The following is a 19,941-nucleotide window of genomic DNA, read 5'->3' on the forward strand; positions in this document are numbered from 1 at the left end:
TGGAAGCAGATTTTGCTCCTGGCACAGGCATCTACATGAGTGCTATGGCGCCATTACTAATGCCGAGTAAATTTGCTACTTGCATTTGTAGGTAGCAAATTTACTCAGTATTAGGGCAGTGTAGTGCGAAGTAAGTATGTGCACGTGTAGATGCTCATGCTTACTTAGCAGCAAACTCTGCTAAAGCAAAGTTAAGCATCTCATGTAGATACACCCAGTGTGTAAGACCATTCTAGCAACTCAAGACATAGTAAAAAGAATCATCTATGTAGAATAAAGGTTCTCCCAGGCTTTTCTCTTGACATTGTCCAATTTTATATTCTTAAACATGAATCACAGCTGGGAGTAGAACTCAGGCAGCCTGCCTTCCAGCCAAGTGTCCTGCCTACCAGGATATTGAGTCATTTGGGTTGTGGCTTAGTTAATATGATTTGTTTTATACCAAGTGGAACAGCTCAGAGGAGTGACTGAAGAAGATCCACCCTGGAATATTTTTGTAGCCCCATACGTAGGGGCTCTCCCAGTGTGTGAAAGACTCAGATTAACTATTTCAAGGTGGAGGAGACTCCTTCAGTCTCTCCTTTTGCAGTTTCTTCATTTTGTATACAACGCTTAACTTAAATTCAGCCAGGGAAGGATGCTGAAGAGTCTTGGTTAGGAAGTTCATCTGGGAAGGTTAGGTGCATCTGAACTGATTTTGTTCCCTTCAATTTTTGGGTTGCCCACCACATAAATGCATATATTTACTGCCCTAGTTAAAAGTCCTTTCCTAAGCAAGCAACACCAATGACCTAAGAAAACTTTTGCAATCCACATAATTACATTTAATTCAATTTTACTATGGACTCTGCTCCTTTCATATGCATTAAGATGATGATTGTTTTGACATAGGATATCCAACAGATCACCTAAAAGTCCAGGTTGAAAGCTGGTATTTGTAAAGACCTCCTTTCTTAGAGGTAGACCTTGCTTCTATAAGGACAGAAGCTTCTCTGTTTAGGTGACACAGCTTTTTGAGCCCATTTTGAGACCATGGACTAATCCTACCCACCAGGGACCAAGGACGGTCACAAACAGCATTTCCTCCTCTTTTCAATACCAGAGACATTACTTCAGTCTGCCTTCTTTAACTCAAAGCACTGTGCACATTAAAAAAAACAAAACAAAATAATGAATTGCATGCACATTTGTCTCTGTTGAGAGAAGACGAGATGAGAATAAGCCACAAATATAAGATAAAGATTCTCAAAAACTTGAGTGAAGAGTTGGTTGTCCATGTTAGTCCGAAGCTGAGCAGAAGGTAGGTCAGGGTGGCACCTCTGAGACTAACTGTTTCTAACAAAGTAGATTGTTACCTACCAAAGCTCATTCTTCCGTTAACAAGTTAATCTCCAGAGTGGCACCCTGCCCTGCTTTCAGCAAAAACTTCAGTGGTGAGGACAACATAAGAGCATCAATAGCACAGAAAAGAGTTAAGTATGTTGGGGAGTGAAAACAAGTATGTGTGAGGCATGTTAGGGTATAAACTTAGAGCACATCAGCTATTATCACCTATGTGCCTGGTCTCACTTTGTCATAAGTAATGAAAGCTATGAAAGCTACTTAATGAAAGCTACCTCCAATTCATCACAGGGTAAGACTGGGTATACAGGAAGTTACTATGGAGTAACTAACAGTGTAAAGTTCACACCTTGGTTTATTTCTTGGTATAAAAATGCCCTTAGAAATATGACCAACAGGCAAGCATTTCTGGGGCTGGTGAAGATGGGCAGTCAAGGATCCAGTGAGAACGAAGTATTCTAAGAAGTATATGGTCATCTTATTTCCTTGTCCCTACACTTAAAATGAGAATTAGGCCTTGACGTTTTGGGGTTCTTCATGGGCAGGTTGGGATCTGGATCTCTGAGTCCAATTTTTCACCAGCACAAGTTGGGTAGGTTTGCATTTGGGCATTAAGGATGAGCCCATTTTGGTTTGAACCCTTTTAGGTTTCAATGGATGTTTCTACACATTCATTAATGCCCCATAATAATGGTGCATTAAGTTTAGTACCTGTAATAACAGGTGCTAATTTAATGCTCCGCAATTGGCATTACTGTGCATTAGCGCAGATGAATGTTTTTTGTGTGACTCATAGTGCAAATTGGACTAATCCTACCACACATTAGTGTGGTTTTTGTCATCTGTGCGAATGTGCAGTAGAATTAGTCCAATGGGCATTAAGCATCTTGTGTGGACATGCCCAGACAGAATCCAAAAACTTGAATTTTGTTATGTACATGTTGGGTCTATTTGAACCCCAAATTCAAAGCCTAATGGTTTTAACTTTCTGCATGGACTATTTTAACTTCTTGGCAGCCTTCAAGTTTTATCTACAAAGCTCAGACATGTGTGTCTTTCCAGAGCAATTGTGCAGTGTTTCTTGGCATTCCTTGAGACTAAATATTATTAAAAAGTCAAAGTTATCAGATGCAACAAGCCAGCTTGGTCTGATTTTTGGCAAGTTGTTTTTTCATATGGTACAAATAATCATAAAATCAAATGGCATCTACTTATAATTTTATAGTAATTGCTTCTATAGCACTTGCCAGTTTTTCCATAATAACTTCATGTATAATTAGTATGTAATCTTCAGGCATAAATAACACTCTAATTAGTCTGTAATCTGTAATTATAATGTACTTACAGACCAGTTATTTGCTTATTTAGACTGTAAAATAAATACCTTTCTAATAAAAATGGAAAGAGAATTATGTAGATATTTTGTGTGGAATTCATTCTTGGAACTGGAAGGACAAAGGAAACAGGGCATTATGCAGTCAATAAAATTAAAAAGTGTTCATTATTTATACAGTTTGATAAACCATGATTGATAAAAGCAGCAGAAACAAAATAGAGTGAAAGATTAAGTGAAATTGTATTTAAAAAGTGCATTACAATTTCTGCTGAATCTGGGTAATAAAGAGCTATCAGGGAAAGATCAGATACATATCACTGCTGGGCAGGGTGGTTTTGTTTGTTTGAGAATGGGGTGTTTTTTTAAGCAAAGGCAAAGACTTACTGAAAGTTTAATGACTGAGACAAAAGGAATGATGATACTTGATAGTCAATCAGAAAACACCCTGCTGTTAAGAAATACAGAAGCAATGGGGTCTAAGAAGATGAAGGTTCTGGATGAAAAGATTTAGTCAGGAATTACATACATCAGAGAACAGCAGACCTTGGGTAAAAGGGCTGATAAATGACATTCAAGGAGACAATATTACCATATTACAGCTGTCAAACTGTGACAATATTATGTTAATTCCATAGTATTTTCAGAACTGTGGATGCACCTTTGCATTGCACCTTTGCATTGCAATAGCTTGCTAAAATCAGAAGAGCATTCTTTGGAATGCTTTATATCACACTTTTCTATTCATTTTCATGTTGCAATCATATTGAGTGAAGATTAGTGGGAAGTGCTCCTCCTTACAACTTGTATTGGTATGGTATGCACCATAATAACACCAAGGACTTCTACCTGAGATCAGAGCACTGTTGGGATAGCTCCTGTACAAACACATGATAAAAGATAGTTTCCAGTCTGAAGAGTAGTTATACTAAATTAGAGCTGACTGAGAAATGGAAAATCCATTTTCTGATACATGTTTTTTTAATTCAGTTTCTCCCCCCAGAAAAAACAAACAAACAAAAAAAACCCTGCTCTATTGGAATATTGTTATCAGCTCTACTCAACAGAGATGATGCAGACAGAGAATGGGAGGTGAAGAGCAACACCAAGACAGAAAACAACGTCTTCCCCAAGATCACAGAACAGGTAAGAGGTTCAAACCCGTGATTCCTGAGCTGTCATCTAGAGCATTTGCTACATGCTCCACCTCAGAAATTTGAGGCAGGTATGCATGTGCATAATATTCTGGAGCTATCTATCCTTTATTTGCTTTCCTTTTACTAAATATTGATTGTAACATAATGGACACTAAACTTTCCTATTGATCATAGGATACTAAAATGTAACATTTGATAACTTATGCCTTCTGTTGTGTTCTAGTTTTAATGATTACAGCTGGTGAAGAAAAGAAAGAATATCCATCCTGTAGGATGTGTGGGGGTTCAGTCAGGATGTAGGCAGGCCCCGAGGAGCAACTAGTTGGGTCAGCAATGTGGAAGCACAGATAGCCAGAGCACCGAGGCCAAAGGGACCAAATTCCAGGAGAGCTGAGGGAAATCGAACAGCTGTAATCCAGAAGTGGGCTGAGGTCAAAGAGCCAGTGCCTAGCTCCAGGGAATATCTGAGGTCAGGGTCAGGAAAACCCAAAGCCTAGCCAGGAGAATCAGAAGGAGCAGCGGATGTTAACCTTGCCAGAACAGACTAAGGCCTTGTCAAGGCATGCCTTGACACTGGAGGCTGCAGGTATGCTTCGAGGGGCAAGCAGCCCTTGCAGCAGCCAAAGCCATCCCTGGGGGTTGCAAATCAGGGTGACTGCCCTGGGCCCTGCGCCTTGGAGGGCCCTGTGGAGCCAGGCCATCTTTGCATCTGGCCACTCGCCAACCCCGCCCCCTCTCCCCCCACCCCCCCCACTGCCGCCGCGTCCAGGCCCTGCACAGGCTGATTTGCCCTGGGTCCCACACCTTGCTATGGTAGTCTCTAGCAGCTGCCAATCTGGTTGCTCACCTCCTCTGAAAACCAGGGCACTCTCATTAGCCAGGATCAGGTGTGACAGCTCAAGAGCTTGGCCCAGCTGGGCCTAATGGACCAGAGGCCCTGATAGGACGGAAATTCCAAGATTTGTCCTCAATCTGAGGAAGCAAAGTCAGATTTCCAAAACTTTATTTTTTTTGGTGAAATTAAAAATTTTCTTTTGATCCTCTCTGCACATGGATGAATATGCAGGAGTTGTCCAGAAAATGCAGGATTGTAACAGAATTTGTGAAGATGCAAGGTTGATTTTGATGATTGCCACCTGATCCAAAGGCCTTGCATGATAGATTCATATATTCATAGATGTTAGGGTCGGAAGGGACCTCAATAGATCATCGAGTCCGACCCCCTGCATAAGCAGGAAAGAGTGCTGGGTCTAGATGACCCCAGCTAGATACTCATCTAACCTCCTCTTGAAGACCCCCAGGGTAGGGGAGAGCACCACCTCCCTTGGGAGCCCGTTCCAGACCTTGGCCACTCGAACTGTGAAGAAGTTCTTCCTAATGTCCAATCTAAATCTGCTCTCTGCTAGCTTGTGGCCATTGTTTCTTGTAACCCCCGGGGGCACCTTGGTGAATAAATCCTCACCAATTCCCTTCTGTGCCCCCGTGATGAACTTATAGGCAGCCACAAGGTCACCTCTCAACCTTCTCTTGCGGAGGCTGAAAAGGTCCAGTTTCTCTAGTCTCTCCTCGTAGGGCTTGGTCTGCAGGCCCTTGACCATACGAGTTGCCCTTCTCTGGACCCTCTCCAGGTTATCCGCATCCTTCTTGAAGTGTGGCGCTCAGAATTGCACGCAGTACTCCAACTGCGGTCTGACCAGCGCCCGATAGAGGGGAAGTATCACCTCTTTGGACCTATTCGTCATGCAATTAAGACAGTTACATTGCCATAAAAGAGTTTTTCCCCTTCTTTCTTTGATTTCACAGAAAAATGTACATTTCTGCTCTCATAACTGTCCAAAAATTAATGCACATGGGTGTGGTCAAACCTATATAAATGATTCCAAAAGGCTAATACCTTTTACTGTTCTGAATGATACTTTCAATGGGCTCCTTGGGAAATAAGGGCCATTCAGTTGCAGTAAATATGGCAAGTTCTTATCATCCATGGATTTGTGATGCCCTTTGACTTTCTAATCAATAAAATTTTGGCTTTCCATAAAATCAAAAATATCAACGAGCACCTATTGCAAAATATCTTTGTCATGGGATACTAGTACTTTCAAAAAAGCAGGAATATTTTTCTAGTTGTCTGAAACAAGGGTGGGCAGCCTGTTGAAATCAGGGAGGGATAGAATAGGGGATAGGGAAGAAAGGAGAAAGCAGAGCAGGAGATCTAACTTGTGGCATGACTACCAAAAAGGTCCCCCCCCCCCCCCCCACTGGTCTAAGATCTGACCACCATTAAAATCAAATCTGAACAAGGCATTTAAGAAAATGATGGATTCCTATACTTTTGTTATTTTGGGTGCTTCATGGCATTGTATACTTTGGTTTATAATTTCTCTAAAGTTGTGTTAGCAGAAAATATCATCAGCACCAACCAGCATAAGAAACAATAGTAATAAACTGCCAGCTTCTTTACACTTTGGTTCTTCATCTTCCGTGAAAAAAAAAAAAATCTGCTTGGGAAAGCAAAAACAAAACACCTCTTCCCTTCAAAATCACTGTATCTCTGTGCACTAGATGCAAGTAATTAGGTAAGTAATTAATCCAAGACAAACTGGGGAACTAAACAGACAAAATAAAAACTGCTCCTGGCTGAAATGAAGAAATGATGGGTTGCCTGAGAAATTTTCTTCAAAACTTTATTACCGAGAGAGATTACGGGAGGTTGTAAATCTAAATGTATCAGCAATGTAAATAAGTAGACACAAGGGGCGCATCCCCACAAGCAGGAATGTGTGCTCCATGAGGAAAACTAGCAGTGGCACATATTTGTGCCACTGCTAGTTGTCCCAGGGGAAGGCCCCTGCATGTGTGCTCTGGCACACGGGAAGTTGTCCCGGGTGGGATAGGGAAGGCTGGGGCCAGCACCTGGCCTGGCCCCAGCAGCCTTACCTGAGGTCCTGGGGGCCTCCTGGGGCTCCAGCCCAGACCCAGGTTTCAGGCAGTGCACGCTGCCACTACGTGCACCACCCCTTTTCTCTGGTCCAGGTTTTTTTGACACCGGCATCTCCCAATGTCAGAAAAACTCACCATGCTGCAACTTAGCAGCATGGTGAACACCTGTATGTGTGGCACATGTGGTTTGCGGTGGGCCTACAGTGCTGCAAACTGCATTTGCACACTTGGGGGGATGCACCCAAGGGGCACAGTTCTGCTTCCTTTTATGCATCCCTTTGGCACTTTTCTGGCCATGTAAGTGGCCTTTTTGGTACATGCACATAGGTAGTGATTCAGGCTCTGCTTTAGATGGGCAGCCATGTGGTTACAAGGTACACGCATTCTGGATATGTACCCACATCTACATTGGTCCAAAACGTAGCCATCCAGAAACCCGTAACTCATGGTGTTCACTTCTGAAGAATGACAGCCCTGCTCTATTTTAGCCCCATAAGGTTCCTAGGACACTTACCCAGGAAGCCACAGATCCTGACTCTAGAGACCTTTGACACAGAGGCAATGTGACCTGTATTTCTCTGACTTATTAGCACAGTGCTCAGTCATGATGCCATGCCACAGCTGGGTGCTTACTCTTAGATAAAGCCTGTATCACCACACCTTTGCTGTTATTACCTGAGCTCGCTAAGTTAAACTACCATGTGCTACAATCACACCTTCAGTTTATAAATGCACTTTTACTTCCTTTCTTTTGGAAGACAGGTGGTTGTTTTTTTTCAGGGGAATCTATCTAGGAGTTAAAATTAGCTACAAACCTAGGATCAAAAATCTGTTAGCTGCATGGGACCAGTTTTCTGGAGGTCTCCGTAAACTTAATGGTATATTCAACTGTAGCGCCATCATCCAATTCCCCACCTATATGAGATCTGTGTTCCTTACATACCTTTTATCACCACCCTTCCACCCAGTGGCAACATGTAGGGGATACATGGGTGTGCGCATGCACCCCATGAGAGTGCCGCTGCATCCCCTGACCATCCGCACTCTCTGCTTAAGCAAAAGGCGGGGGGGGGGGGGGGCAGGCGGGAGTGCTAGTGCCCGCCCTGTGAGCACTGGCTGGGGAGCGGGAGCACCGCAGCCATTTCGTGATCAGCCGTGGGTCCTCCCACCCCTGGTCAGCAAGATTAGCCACAGGGAGAACCAGTCACTGACTGGTCACTGGGTGGGGGGGCATATGCCCCCCCCCGACTGAAGTGGCACCAGTTGCCCATGCTCCCTCCCCACACCTCTTTTACATTCCGTGTCTTTACATTCTGCTTGCTTGCATCTTGCTCCCAAAATCTGTTATTTCCCCCCACTAGCAAACTTTAGGGCTTCAGTGAAACCTTAAGTAGAAAAGAGGGGAGAGATTTCCAGCTGCATCTTAATGGAAAAATCAGAAACTTGTACAACTGAGCTCCAATCCTGCTAGATCGCTTTAAGCCCTTAATGCCTTAAATCAGCTCTGCATGTGAATCACAGTAGACTAGGAAGCTGCTTTTTGCTCTGTCCCTAAGATGTTATTTAAAGCTGTCTGCAACTGGAGGTCCAGCACTTAGAGATTTGAAAGAAGGAACATAAAACAGCTGTTCATCCTGTCATTGCCAAGAAACACATTTCAAATGATCCAGGCTTTCATTTAAAGTTGAAAGCCTAAGAATAAATATGCCTTGTAGGATAACCAAAAGTTAATTTGCTATCAGTTGCCAAGGCAGCCACTTGCCAACTTTCTCAGTTTTAGCAAAATGTTGGGCAGAGCCAGTAGCAAAAATAAAGGAGAAGATGAAGAAAAGGGAATGATGAATAATACTCTGGAAGGGAAAAGGACCACACATGAGCAGACTATGGCACTAATCCATCAATAAAAGATGTAGGAGTTCTTAAAACACCTTGAAATAACATCTATATACAGTTGTGTGGAACATATATTCACAATTATAACACCTATTTTTCGCAGAGGCAAATTGTTAAAATGTGGGATGTGAGCCACAGAACCAGGAGTGAGCATTATATCTACAAACTGCAGGAGGAAAAATCTTTATCTGAAATTAAAGAAGATGAGAGAGGAAGGATGATGTATGTTATAATGCTGGGGTTTGGGGTTTCTTTTTAAGTCAGGCTCATCAGACATTTTACACAAGAGGGACCAATTTTCACTCTAAATTGTGCCAAAGGAAGAAGCATTCTAAGTGCAGTGCCACTCAGCTGTGAAAAACAGGATGAGATCATAGGATCCAGAAGCAGAATGGTCTTACCGTGTGTGAGCAAGAGGAGGCTCCCAAGACAGATCACAAGAGGGAATCAGCATACCGCTCATCTTAGTGATCTTTGATTTGCTGCGCAGTGCTTGGTCACTTTATTTGCACTAGAAAACTAAGCACTGAGAATTGAATGAATGGGATAGCACCCGTCTAAATATCCCTGGCCATGCTGTTTGAAAGGTGCAGGTTTGTTGTTTCCCCCCTCCTCCCAAATGTCCTGTACAGTTGCAGCCTCAGTGCTCTCTTGGTATTTCCTTCTCAACTCCTGGTACAGCTCCCTGAAACGGCAGTTTTAAAAGGTTTTCATGAAGCCTGGAAGCTTTGAAGGAAATGCTTTTAAACTCTCCTAATCCTTCCCAAGGGGAAGCCCATAATGTGGAGAATCCTTTGGCTTTGATACTACAATTCCTCTCTGTATGTTAGTTCAGTGATGGAGAGATGTGCGTCCTGGCTGCCATAATAAATTCGGCATGCCACATGAAATCACAGTCAGCAAGTGAATAGATGCCACAGTGCAAACAAAGAAAACCTGCCTGTGTGGATGCATGCAAAAACTTGCGCATGAATGTTTCTTATGTCCGACTGGAGGGTGCCATTCACCTCTCCTGCACCTGAATATAGCAGGGTGCTAATAGGAAACCAGCAGATTAGTGTCATCAGACAGCTGGCATTTGCAAATCCTCATGGATTGCCTTGGGTGTGATAGTTTGGTGACATGTAGCCAACAGCCTGCAAGGAAGTACAGCCTTTGGGGGCTGGAGTGCCAGCTGCGGGTAGGCAGCAGCTGGTAAGCTGCCTGGCTGGAGAGCTGGAAGGCCAGCTGTTACTGGTGAATAGCAAATGATGGGGGAGCCACAAAAGGGGGTTAAAAGCTCTGAAAGCAGAATGAACAGGGTGGGGTATTGATGGTTGGTGAGAAGCAAAAAGCCTGTGTTCCTCCTCCCAAAGGTCTGAGGAAAGACTACAAGTTTGGGTTGGTTTGCTTGTTTTTTTGCTTGCTGTTGGCACAGTGGCTTGATTGGTTGCTCTCCTTTTACTGTGGGGACAAGGCTGCTTCCTGTAAAATAAACTGGCTGATACTCCTGGATGCGGTGCTGACTGTCCTCAATAAGGAAGCTGGTTCGGTGACCCGCTTTGTGGCAGCCTGGTGGTGTGATAACTGCATAACAAATGCAACAGAAGAATTCCTTGTGCTACACGCACACATCAGGCATAAAAACGACCCGTGAAACTGTTGTCATGTCTGACGGCCAAGAGGCAATCAGTGTGTGTTCGTATCTGGATCATCTTCCAAAGTACAACTCAGAAACAGCTGTTGTAGCTGGCAAGCATTATGAAGTCCTTGATAGCCAAGCCACAATGAGTCCCTTGCCTGAAATCCTTGACATAAACCCACACTGAAATAGTGAAGTCTCCTACCACAATTACTGAATAATGCCAAATCCCTTGTACTTGTGGGGTCACCAATTTAAGCATCGTTAATCCTAAAACAATGACCAGAATTGGAGCAGTAGCTTAACAAGTCAAAATATCTCAATGAACTAGCATTTCAACTCTGAACTACCTTAGTTATTCAAGCCTTAAAGAGCTTCCCCACCTTCCATCACCGGTCTTTGGTCCTGCTAGGCAATATCATTTCTTGAGTGCAGACCCTCAGGCAGGGATTCCCGTGCTGGTATCTTCCTACTATGGGCTACAATATTTGTTTCTCATGGTACCCATCTGGTTTGTGATGATAATGAGAGACGACCCTACTGGAAAATGTCATCAGGAGTCCCACCAACGGATGACACGGGGACTACCAAGTCTGCACTGAGCAATGTTTCAGGGGAAGATGGCATCGTAACGCCTGAGCCAGACACTCAAGACAGTCTGATTTCATAAAGTTAAGCAGCTAGTCAAGTTATGAAGTTAAAAATGAATATAAAGCACCAAAATAGTAATTAAAATTGGAAGGTAAAAAGGAGGTGTTATGGAGCATATTTTATACAGATTTCACTTCATTGCAAATGGTTGAAGCTTCTAAAGATATATAATTGGGCAATTATGAGACACAGAAAGGAATGATCATTTTTTTGTGCAAGTGTTATAGAACAATGATAGGCCATTAATTGAAACACTAATTAACTTTCATAAGTGTTTTACGAGGGAGACATTTTCTAGCACAGCGCTAGAAGCAACATTCAGGGCATTCTTTTCATCAAAGCTTTTGGATTAAATTGCCCTATTGTTTAGCACTACTTGATTCACCTTTGAATAGCGTGCAATTCTGAATGCCATATTTTATGGAACGCTCTCCCTTTCTTAATGTGTCTTTGATACTATATAATGTAGAAACTAGAACCCAGCCCTAGTACTCACATTGATTAATTGTTTATTCTGCTGGTAGTCCCATCTGGTTTAATATGGAAACCTTAGTTGCATTTGATGAGCACTTATAGGAATAGTCCCATTGAAGGTAATGAGACTGCTCTAATGAGTAAATGCTTTGCAGTAATATCTATCAGGGTTCAAAGGTTTGATCCTTTGAGAATAACTCAATTTCCCACATCTTTTCTACAAGAAAAGGAAAATAAATTCTTACCCTAAATTTCTCTCTCATACAAATAAAAACTCCAGTTTTGATTGTTCCCTGAAATAACACTAATGTAATTATAACATTATCAAATTATGTAGATTTGTGAATTTAAATATTTGTAATACAGGACTATTTCTTATTGAAATGTTTCTTGTAGAACTCTTATTTCATTTACAAGAAAAACTACAATTGATTCTGGGCAGCAATTGAGTTTGACCTCTTCTACCCACAATTCCCTTGGCAGCTTTTTTTCCCTACCCTACAAATCCAGAATTTTCAGGTTTAGTTTAAAAGTCTCCATGTATCTTCCCACTTCAGCCCTATCTTTTAAATTTCTCATATTGGGGATAACCTTATCAACACTTTCTTCTGATTTGCAGCCCAAATTTATTATTGGATAATACACCCATTTGTTCTGATACTAGTGTTTTCCTTAAAAAGAAATAAAAAATAAAAATCACTGTCTTGGACACTGACAGCTCTGATACAGCTATTGAGAGCTATCATATCCTTTCTCAGCTAGACTGTCTTACTTCTCATATGATAGGCTTTCCATCCCCCTGTTCATCCTAATAGGCCTTCTCTGTATCCATTCCAGTTTGAATTCATCACATCTAATTATCACAGTGTCCTGAGTGCTGCTTTTCTATCATCACTTGAGTGTCCACTCTGGATCGTGCTGAATGAGCTTCCAGCAGAGCCAAAAGACAGTGAAAACATCATGCAGGACATCACCTGGTGGGGCTGGATGGAGGAGAAGCACCACAAAGCGCTGAAGAGCGGGAAGCACCAGGACACAATTTCCCAACATCCCTCTCCTGAGTCTGGCAGTCAAAATTGTGCTTTCTTTGTGATTTTCCCATCACACTTCCTTCTCTCTCAGTCTCTCTGCATTTACATTGCACTCTGTTTCTTTCTACTCTATTCCCCTACTTTTCCTTAATGCATTATTTTTAATATCTCTTTCCCTCTCTGATGAATTAAAACAACCCAAATAGATAATATAGAGTGTTGACTTAGATTTAAGCAAAGTGCATTTTTTTAAACAATAAGATGTTGTTTTCCATGTTTGTACTGTGCATAGCTGAAAACTGACAACTATGGACTTGATCACTGGCAGAGGCCTAAGGAGAACATCTCTTAGCCAAAGGAGATGATTTAGCTCCTGGCTCTATAAATGGCACAGACCAGGCAGGCTTTGCTTGAGCACATAAGGCTTTGCAGGAATGAATTATGGGGAACTTGCTGGCTTCAAAGTTCAGCCTGGTTCAGCTCTTGGCTCATGTGTTATCAGCTGTTTGATTGGACCATTGGTGGTTTGGAAACACGTAGAACTAGAAGTGTGACTGCCAGAAGATCAATGCAGAATCTATTGGCTAGAGGCTTTTCAAAAGAGCTCCAAGATTATTTTAGGGGAATCTCTCTGAGGAGAACTCAAGACACTGAGGTTCTAGCTGCCAGGGACCGAAGTGTGGGCAGTGTTGCCTAGTGGCTGGGCAGCTAAAGTAAGGGTGCAGCCCAGGATAGCTTCCAAGAAGTTGCAGAGGCAGAGGGGTCTCATGCCAGAACTGGAACCAGGAGTCATAGCTGAAGTCCAGAAAAAAAATCAGAGATGGAGAATGGGTAAGCCAAGGGTTACTCAGGATCAAAAGCCAGGCCAAGAGATCGTACAAGAATCAAGAGCAGAAAACTGGAATCAGGGGAAGTCAAGGGTTTCAGCAGCATTGGAAGTCAGAATCAGAGCCAAAACTAGAGTCAGCAAAGAAACACAGAGAGGGCCAGGACCAAAAATGTTCACCTTGGCCCAGACAAGGAGACTGCAGGCTGGTCCTGGCTTTTAAGGGCTTGCTGCAGGTGGTGCCTGTTTGGAGGATGAAGTCCCCTGATCTGCTGATTGGGATCGACTGGATCCAGGATTCTGGTCTGGCCTCATTAAACTACCTGCACTCCAGGATTTGGCCCTGACATTGTTTAACATCATGGGAAGCATCAGACCCAAAGTGCTGAGGTGTCAGCCTCTAAAAACATTTATAATGCAAGAACTGGGTACTGCGAACTTCCTTCTCTGGCTCGACCCAGAGCTCCAACGAGGAGTTAACACAGCACAGGCACCGGGACATGTCCACCGAGAATGTCACAGCATTGGGGTCTAACATTCGGTCCTATACATTAGACTGATGCAGAAAGTGTCAGCATACAAATACTCCAACAAAGAAAGGGGGTGCACTGAGTACAAAGGAAAGGGCTCTTCACCATGTCACCCCATTCACTCAGAAAGAATGACCTGCCCTACGCCCCCAACGAAGCCCTGCAAACTGGCTGCTCTTGGAGCAGACACCCATGAGGCATTAAACAAGCGTCCACTGTTAGCCAGGTGGAGAGTCTGCTTCTGAATGGGCTAATGTGTACACAAAACCCTATACGGGGGCTGCATCTCATTAGCTGAATTCCTGATGTCAGCGTCTGAGCTCTGCTCTTGCCAAGAAAACATCTTAATATCCAATGGCTCTGATGAGCTGGAGTTCACACAACAGGAGGTGTGAGAGAGAGAAAGAAACGGCACAATGAATCAACAGCCTCATCAGTAACAGGAGGAAGAAGGAGCCGTTGTATTACATGTGTCGCTCAGTTCTGCTTTTTCAAATTGCTTTGCTAATTAGTTGTATACATCCTATGATTTTTGCCATGTTCCTCCATTTTCTCCATTTATTCCTTATACAGTACAGCTGTGTAGACCCACCCTTACCTGCTACCCATGGAGATGAATGCGGAAAGCTGCCCCCCACCACAGTAATTCAGCTAAAGGGAGAGGATCAGGACAAGGATAACAGCCGAATAAATCTGTGGCATGTCAGAGTCAATAGGAGAGGGAGGCATGGAAGGAGAAAAATGAGAGAGGCACAGGGAAAGAAAGATTCATAGATTCAAAGGCTAAAAGGAACCATTATGGTCATGTAGCTTGACCTCCCGCATAACACAAGCCATAAAATTTCACCTGAATCAAGCCCAATAATTTGCAGTTGAACTACAGCAAGTCCTGTAGAAAGGCAATCAGTCTTTAAGGAATTGGAGTGAGGGAGAATTTACTACACTTCTTGATTAAAGAAAGGGAAGGCAAAAAAACAGAATACGAAGGGAAATATTTCTGTTATATAAGGCCTGGAGAAGATTTTCTTTAGGGTAGGCCACTGAACAAAGTGGCTGCGAGGAGCTTTGTTGCTGATACATGTAGCAGAAGAATTGACACTCATGACAGGCCATATTTCAGGAAGTCTATACTTCCATTCGGCCCCAAAATAATGGTTGTGTAGGCACCGCTAGGCATTCATGTTACAACCATTAAGCATGTGTGCACACATAATGAGGAAGGAAACAGACCTCCATAATCACACGAGTATTTATGTCTATATGGTCCTCTGCATGTATTTTATCTGTAACAAGTAGAATTTCCTCTAGTGTTAGGACATGTGGCACATACACATGTATTGTACCTGCAGAAAGTTGGTGTTTAGTGACCATAGGCAGGAAGATGAAATAAATGGCGCAAAGGCTTTCCCTGGAGCTCTTCAAAATATTCAGAAGAATAACCAACAGTACAATAAATTAGTTGCGGCTTGGTGTTTAATTGGAAGAGTGGAAAATGAATCTGTAACTTTGATATGAATACTTCTCCCTCATACAGTATAACTGCCATTCATTTCAATGAGGTACCCAAGGGTCAGACACTCATAATGCAGACCAGCTCCATCAAAATTGTTTATCAAAGCCAAAAAGTTATGGTTGTAGTGTCAGAAGCAGGCAAATTAAATGGGCTATCAGCTCTAATATGAAATCCTCAAGCTGTAGCAAAACTGCTTGGATTTTTCTGATCCATTTTAACCTAGAAACTTAAAATTCATTAAGCACAAACTCATGTGAATGAAAAATGCATGGAAAATTTACCTGGAACACCATGAAGTCAAACTTCCAACTTCTACACATCTGTTCTAATGGAACACAAATTCTACAATACGAATGGATCACTGATACAAATGGGTAGACTATGAAGCACATTCAATATATGCCCAGAATATTTGTATTAAAAAAAACAAACTTAAGAAACAGAACTTACGTTACAGAAAAATTCAAGTCAGATTATTTATTTTGTCTAGTATTAGAAAATGGCCAGGCATTATCTTCGAAACACTCACAGAGGAAGAACAATTATATTTTTAAGTCACTCACGCAAAGTTTGAGACAGAGAAATTGTTGACCAGTGCTTGTTTTCCCAGACAAGGAAGGACTTGCTGCAACATCCAAGTTGCTCCACTTGTTGCTTACTCTGTCAGGACGCAGTTTATTCCTTAATTAAGCACATCATCATCCTCAATTAGTTTCTTTGGCCATCAGGTTTCCATGACCATAGGCTACTTTTCTCCAGCCTCTTTTCAGGGTCTGTTGCCATGATTCTCAAATGGGGCTCCACAGGATCCTGTGAAGGGTGCTGTGCCTGTGGTCCCTATGAAAGGAAGCAAGTGTAGGCTTCTCCATAGGTTGGGCATGTGCCTGCCCCAGCATCCCAGCAGCACTCCCTGTGGCTCCTCCCACAAGTGCCAGGAGCATGGGAGAAGTAGGGGAATGAACTGTGCTGAATAGTATAGGCCCTGCCCCAACAGCCCCCATGCTTTTAGCAGTGTGGGACTGCACTTTTTTAGCTAGGTTCTTTTCCCTGAACCTCCCATGCTCCCAGAGTTGGTGGCAGGGGCTGCGAGGAATGGTTTGGCATTCAAGTCCCTTGAAGTGAAGCTGCAGCAGCAGTGGCTGAGCTCACCCCTAAGCAGTGATAATGTATAGGAAGTGCATGGGGGTGCACATGCACCCCCTGAGAGCACTAGTGCACCCTCTAACAGGCTGTGCTCCCTGCTTAGGCGACAGGGAGGGGGGACAGTCAGGATTGCCAGTGCCCCCCCTGCGAGTGCCGGATGAAGCGCCGCAGTCACTTCCAGAAGTGCTGTAGCCACTTCTGGGAGTGCTGTGGCTGCTTCCCACTTGGCGTGATCGGCTGCAGGGGGACTTCCCCTGGTCAGTGACTGGTCACTGGGAGGGGGAGGGGGGCATGTGACCCCCCCACCGCCGACTAAGGTGGCACCAGTCACCTGTGACCCTAAGGTACTGATGGGGGCAGATCATGGAAAGAGCGTGTTATGGAAGGGTCCTCCCCCTGGTATCCTCACATGGCATCAGCCCCTGCAGCAGAGGCCATTGTCACCCCCTTCCACCTGCTGCAGAGACAGCTGCCTCCTTTAGGAGCATAATGACCCACTCCTTCAAGCTCCCCAGTCTGCCCCACCAAGCACCCCTGCTACTCTGAGCACTGTGCACCACCTCTTGCCATGCTCTCAGGGCTGCCCACCCTATTACCTTATTGAGATCCTTTTATAGGATCTCAGCAAGGGCATTCAGCAATGCCTGAGGACTAAAAGGGAGGTGTACAACCAGTGGAAGGGAGGAACTATCACCAAGGAGGAGTATTCCTCCTCGGCCTGGGAGTGTAGGAGGGCTATTAGGAAGGCCAAGGCAGAGATGGAGCTCAGGCTAGCATCCAGGATCAAGGACAACAAAAAGTCATTTTTCAAGTACATTGGGAGCAAGAAGAGGGCACCAAGCAATGTAGGGCCCCTGCAAGACACAAATGGTAATCTGGTGGCCACGCCAGACAAGAAAGCTGATATTTTTAACAGTTTCTTTGCCTCTGTTTTCCTGAACAGGGACCAGGATATCCCACCTACCAGAGATAGGGACAATCTTGGGGATAGCTCTATCAAGCCTTTAGTCAGTGCAGATGTAGTTAGGGATCCTCTGGAAGGGCTAGACACTTTTAAATCTGCAGGTTCAGATGCCCTCCACCCAAGGGTGTTGAGGGAGCTGGCAGAGGTCATCGTGGAGCCCTTGGCCTGGCTGTATGAGCATTTGTGGTCATCTGGCCAGGTGTCAGGGGATTGGAAACTGGCTAATGTGGTCCCTATTTTTAAGAAGGGAAGGAAAGAGGACCCAAGTAACTATAGGCCTGTAAGCCTCACCTCGGTTCTCCAGTAGCTCTTGGAGAGGATCATCAAGGAGCACATATCTGGAGGGCCTGCAGGGAAGATCATGCTCAGGGGCAATCAGCATGGGTTCACCAAAGGCAGGTCCTGCCAGACCAACCTGATTGCCTTTTACGACCAAGTAACTAAATCCTTGGATGATGGTGTCACTGTGGACATAGTCTTTCTAGACTTTACGAAGGCCTTTGACACTGTCTCTCACCCCATCCTCATCAATAAATAAGTGACTGCTGCACTGATGCCTGCACAGTTGGATGGGTAAAAAATTGGCTGATGGGGCGCACCCAGACAGTAGTGGTGGATGGGTTGTACTCAACCTGGTGAGATGTGAGCAGTGGGGTACCCCAGGGCTCGGTCCTCAGGCCTACACTGTTTAACATCTTCATCAGTGACTTGGACTAGGGGGTGGAAAGCATGCTGTCCAAGTTTGCTGATGACACTAAGATGTGGGGCGAGGTGGACACACTTGAAGGGAGAGAGAGGCTGCAACTAGATTTAGACAGACTACAAAAGTGGGCAGACGAGAATAGGCTGGGGTTCAACGTAGACAAATGCAGGGTGCTGCACCTTGGGAGAAGGAATCCACAGCTTACATACAGGCTGGGGAGCTCCCTTCTTGAAAGCACAGAGGTGGAAAAGGATCTCGGAGTCATTATTGACTCCAAGATGAACATGAGCCGCCAATGCCAGACCGTAGGCAGCAAGGTCAGCCATACCTTGTCATGCATCTGAAGGTGCATCTCAAGCCGGTCCAGAGAGGGGATACTCCCCCTCTATGCGACTTTGGTCAGGCCGCAGTTGGAGTGCTGCGTCCAGTACTGGGCGCCACACTTCAAAAGGGATGTGACCAGCCTGGAGAGAGTTCAGAGGAGGGCCACCCTGTTGGTGAGAGGGCAGCAGGACGGGCCCTACGAGGAGAGACTGAGGGACCTGAACCTGTTCAGCCTCAGCAAGAGGAGGCTGAGGGGGAACCTTGTGGTTGCCTACAAGCTCATCAGGGGGGATCAATAGCAAATAGGCAGAGCCCTTTTCTCCCCAGCACCACCTGGGGTGACGAGGAACAATGGTCATAAGCTGATGGAGAATAGGTTTAGGTTGAAGATCAGAAGGCAATATTTTACAGTTAGGGTGGCCAAAATCTGGAATCAACTTCCCAGGGAAGTGGTCCTCGTCCCTACCTTAGGTATATTCAAGAGGAGATTGGATGATCATCTGTCTGGGGTCTTGTGAACCCAGCATTCATTCCTGCCTGTGGCAGGGGGTCAGGCTAGATGATTTATTCAGGTCCCTCCTGACCCTAGCTACTATGAAACTATGAAACTATAAAGGAAGTAATGAAATAAATAATCTCCAAGTGGGGTGTCACTAAATTCTGAACAGTTATCAAGGGGTGCTGTGAACCTTAAAAGGTTGAGAACCACTGGTTTATTGCCTCAGGGTCTCTCTCCCTCAAAACAATCATTTTCTATCTTGTATAATATTCCTTTTCTCCTTTCCCTGATAACTGAACAGAGCTGGCTGTCCCTGGGCGCCATGATGGTTACAGGGAATGGCCACCTGGGTATACTCTTCTCCCTGTCAAACTGTTCCTGGACTCAGAGCACATTCTACAGTCGACCCCTTGACTAGGGCACAGACAATAAAGTTTCACCTTTTCTCTCACCCTTATCAGGCTGCAGTTACTCCAGCTATCTTGTCACCTGCTGTTGTCCAAGTGGAACTGGACTATCCCTGGAAGTAATCTAAACACCTGGAAAAGAAGCTCATTTCTTTTGTCTTCTACCATGTGCATTTCAAACTTGAAGTTTTATTTGTCTGATGTGAGCTCATCATTTTCTTTCAGGTTCTACTGCTTGGCTTCTTCCAAAACAGCTTAAGAGAGCCTGCAGTACCCTATCAGCATACTGGGATAGCTTGGCAGCATAGAAGATCCTGCTATATGTCCAGGGGGTATTTAATTGCCTGCAACCTACAGTACAAGTATTCGCCCTTTCATACAGTCTTCCACCTCTGCCACCCAGCACAACTGCTCTGCTTCTTTAATGAGGCTTCTCTCAGCTTGTTCACTTCCTCCAAAGTGATATGCTTCATTTTTTTGTGTGGGATCTAAACCTATCCAGCTCACCCTTTGAATTCAGTTCCCTCTCCTGACTTTTGCTGGAGGAGGGATCCTTTCCTCCCGCTTTAATACTGAGGCCACTTCCCTAAC

The sequence above is a fragment of the Alligator mississippiensis genome, chromosome 3 (genome assembly GCF_030867095.1).
Source record: "Alligator mississippiensis isolate rAllMis1 chromosome 3, rAllMis1, whole genome shotgun sequence".
NCBI lineage: Eukaryota > Metazoa > Chordata > Crocodylia > Alligatoridae > Alligator > Alligator mississippiensis.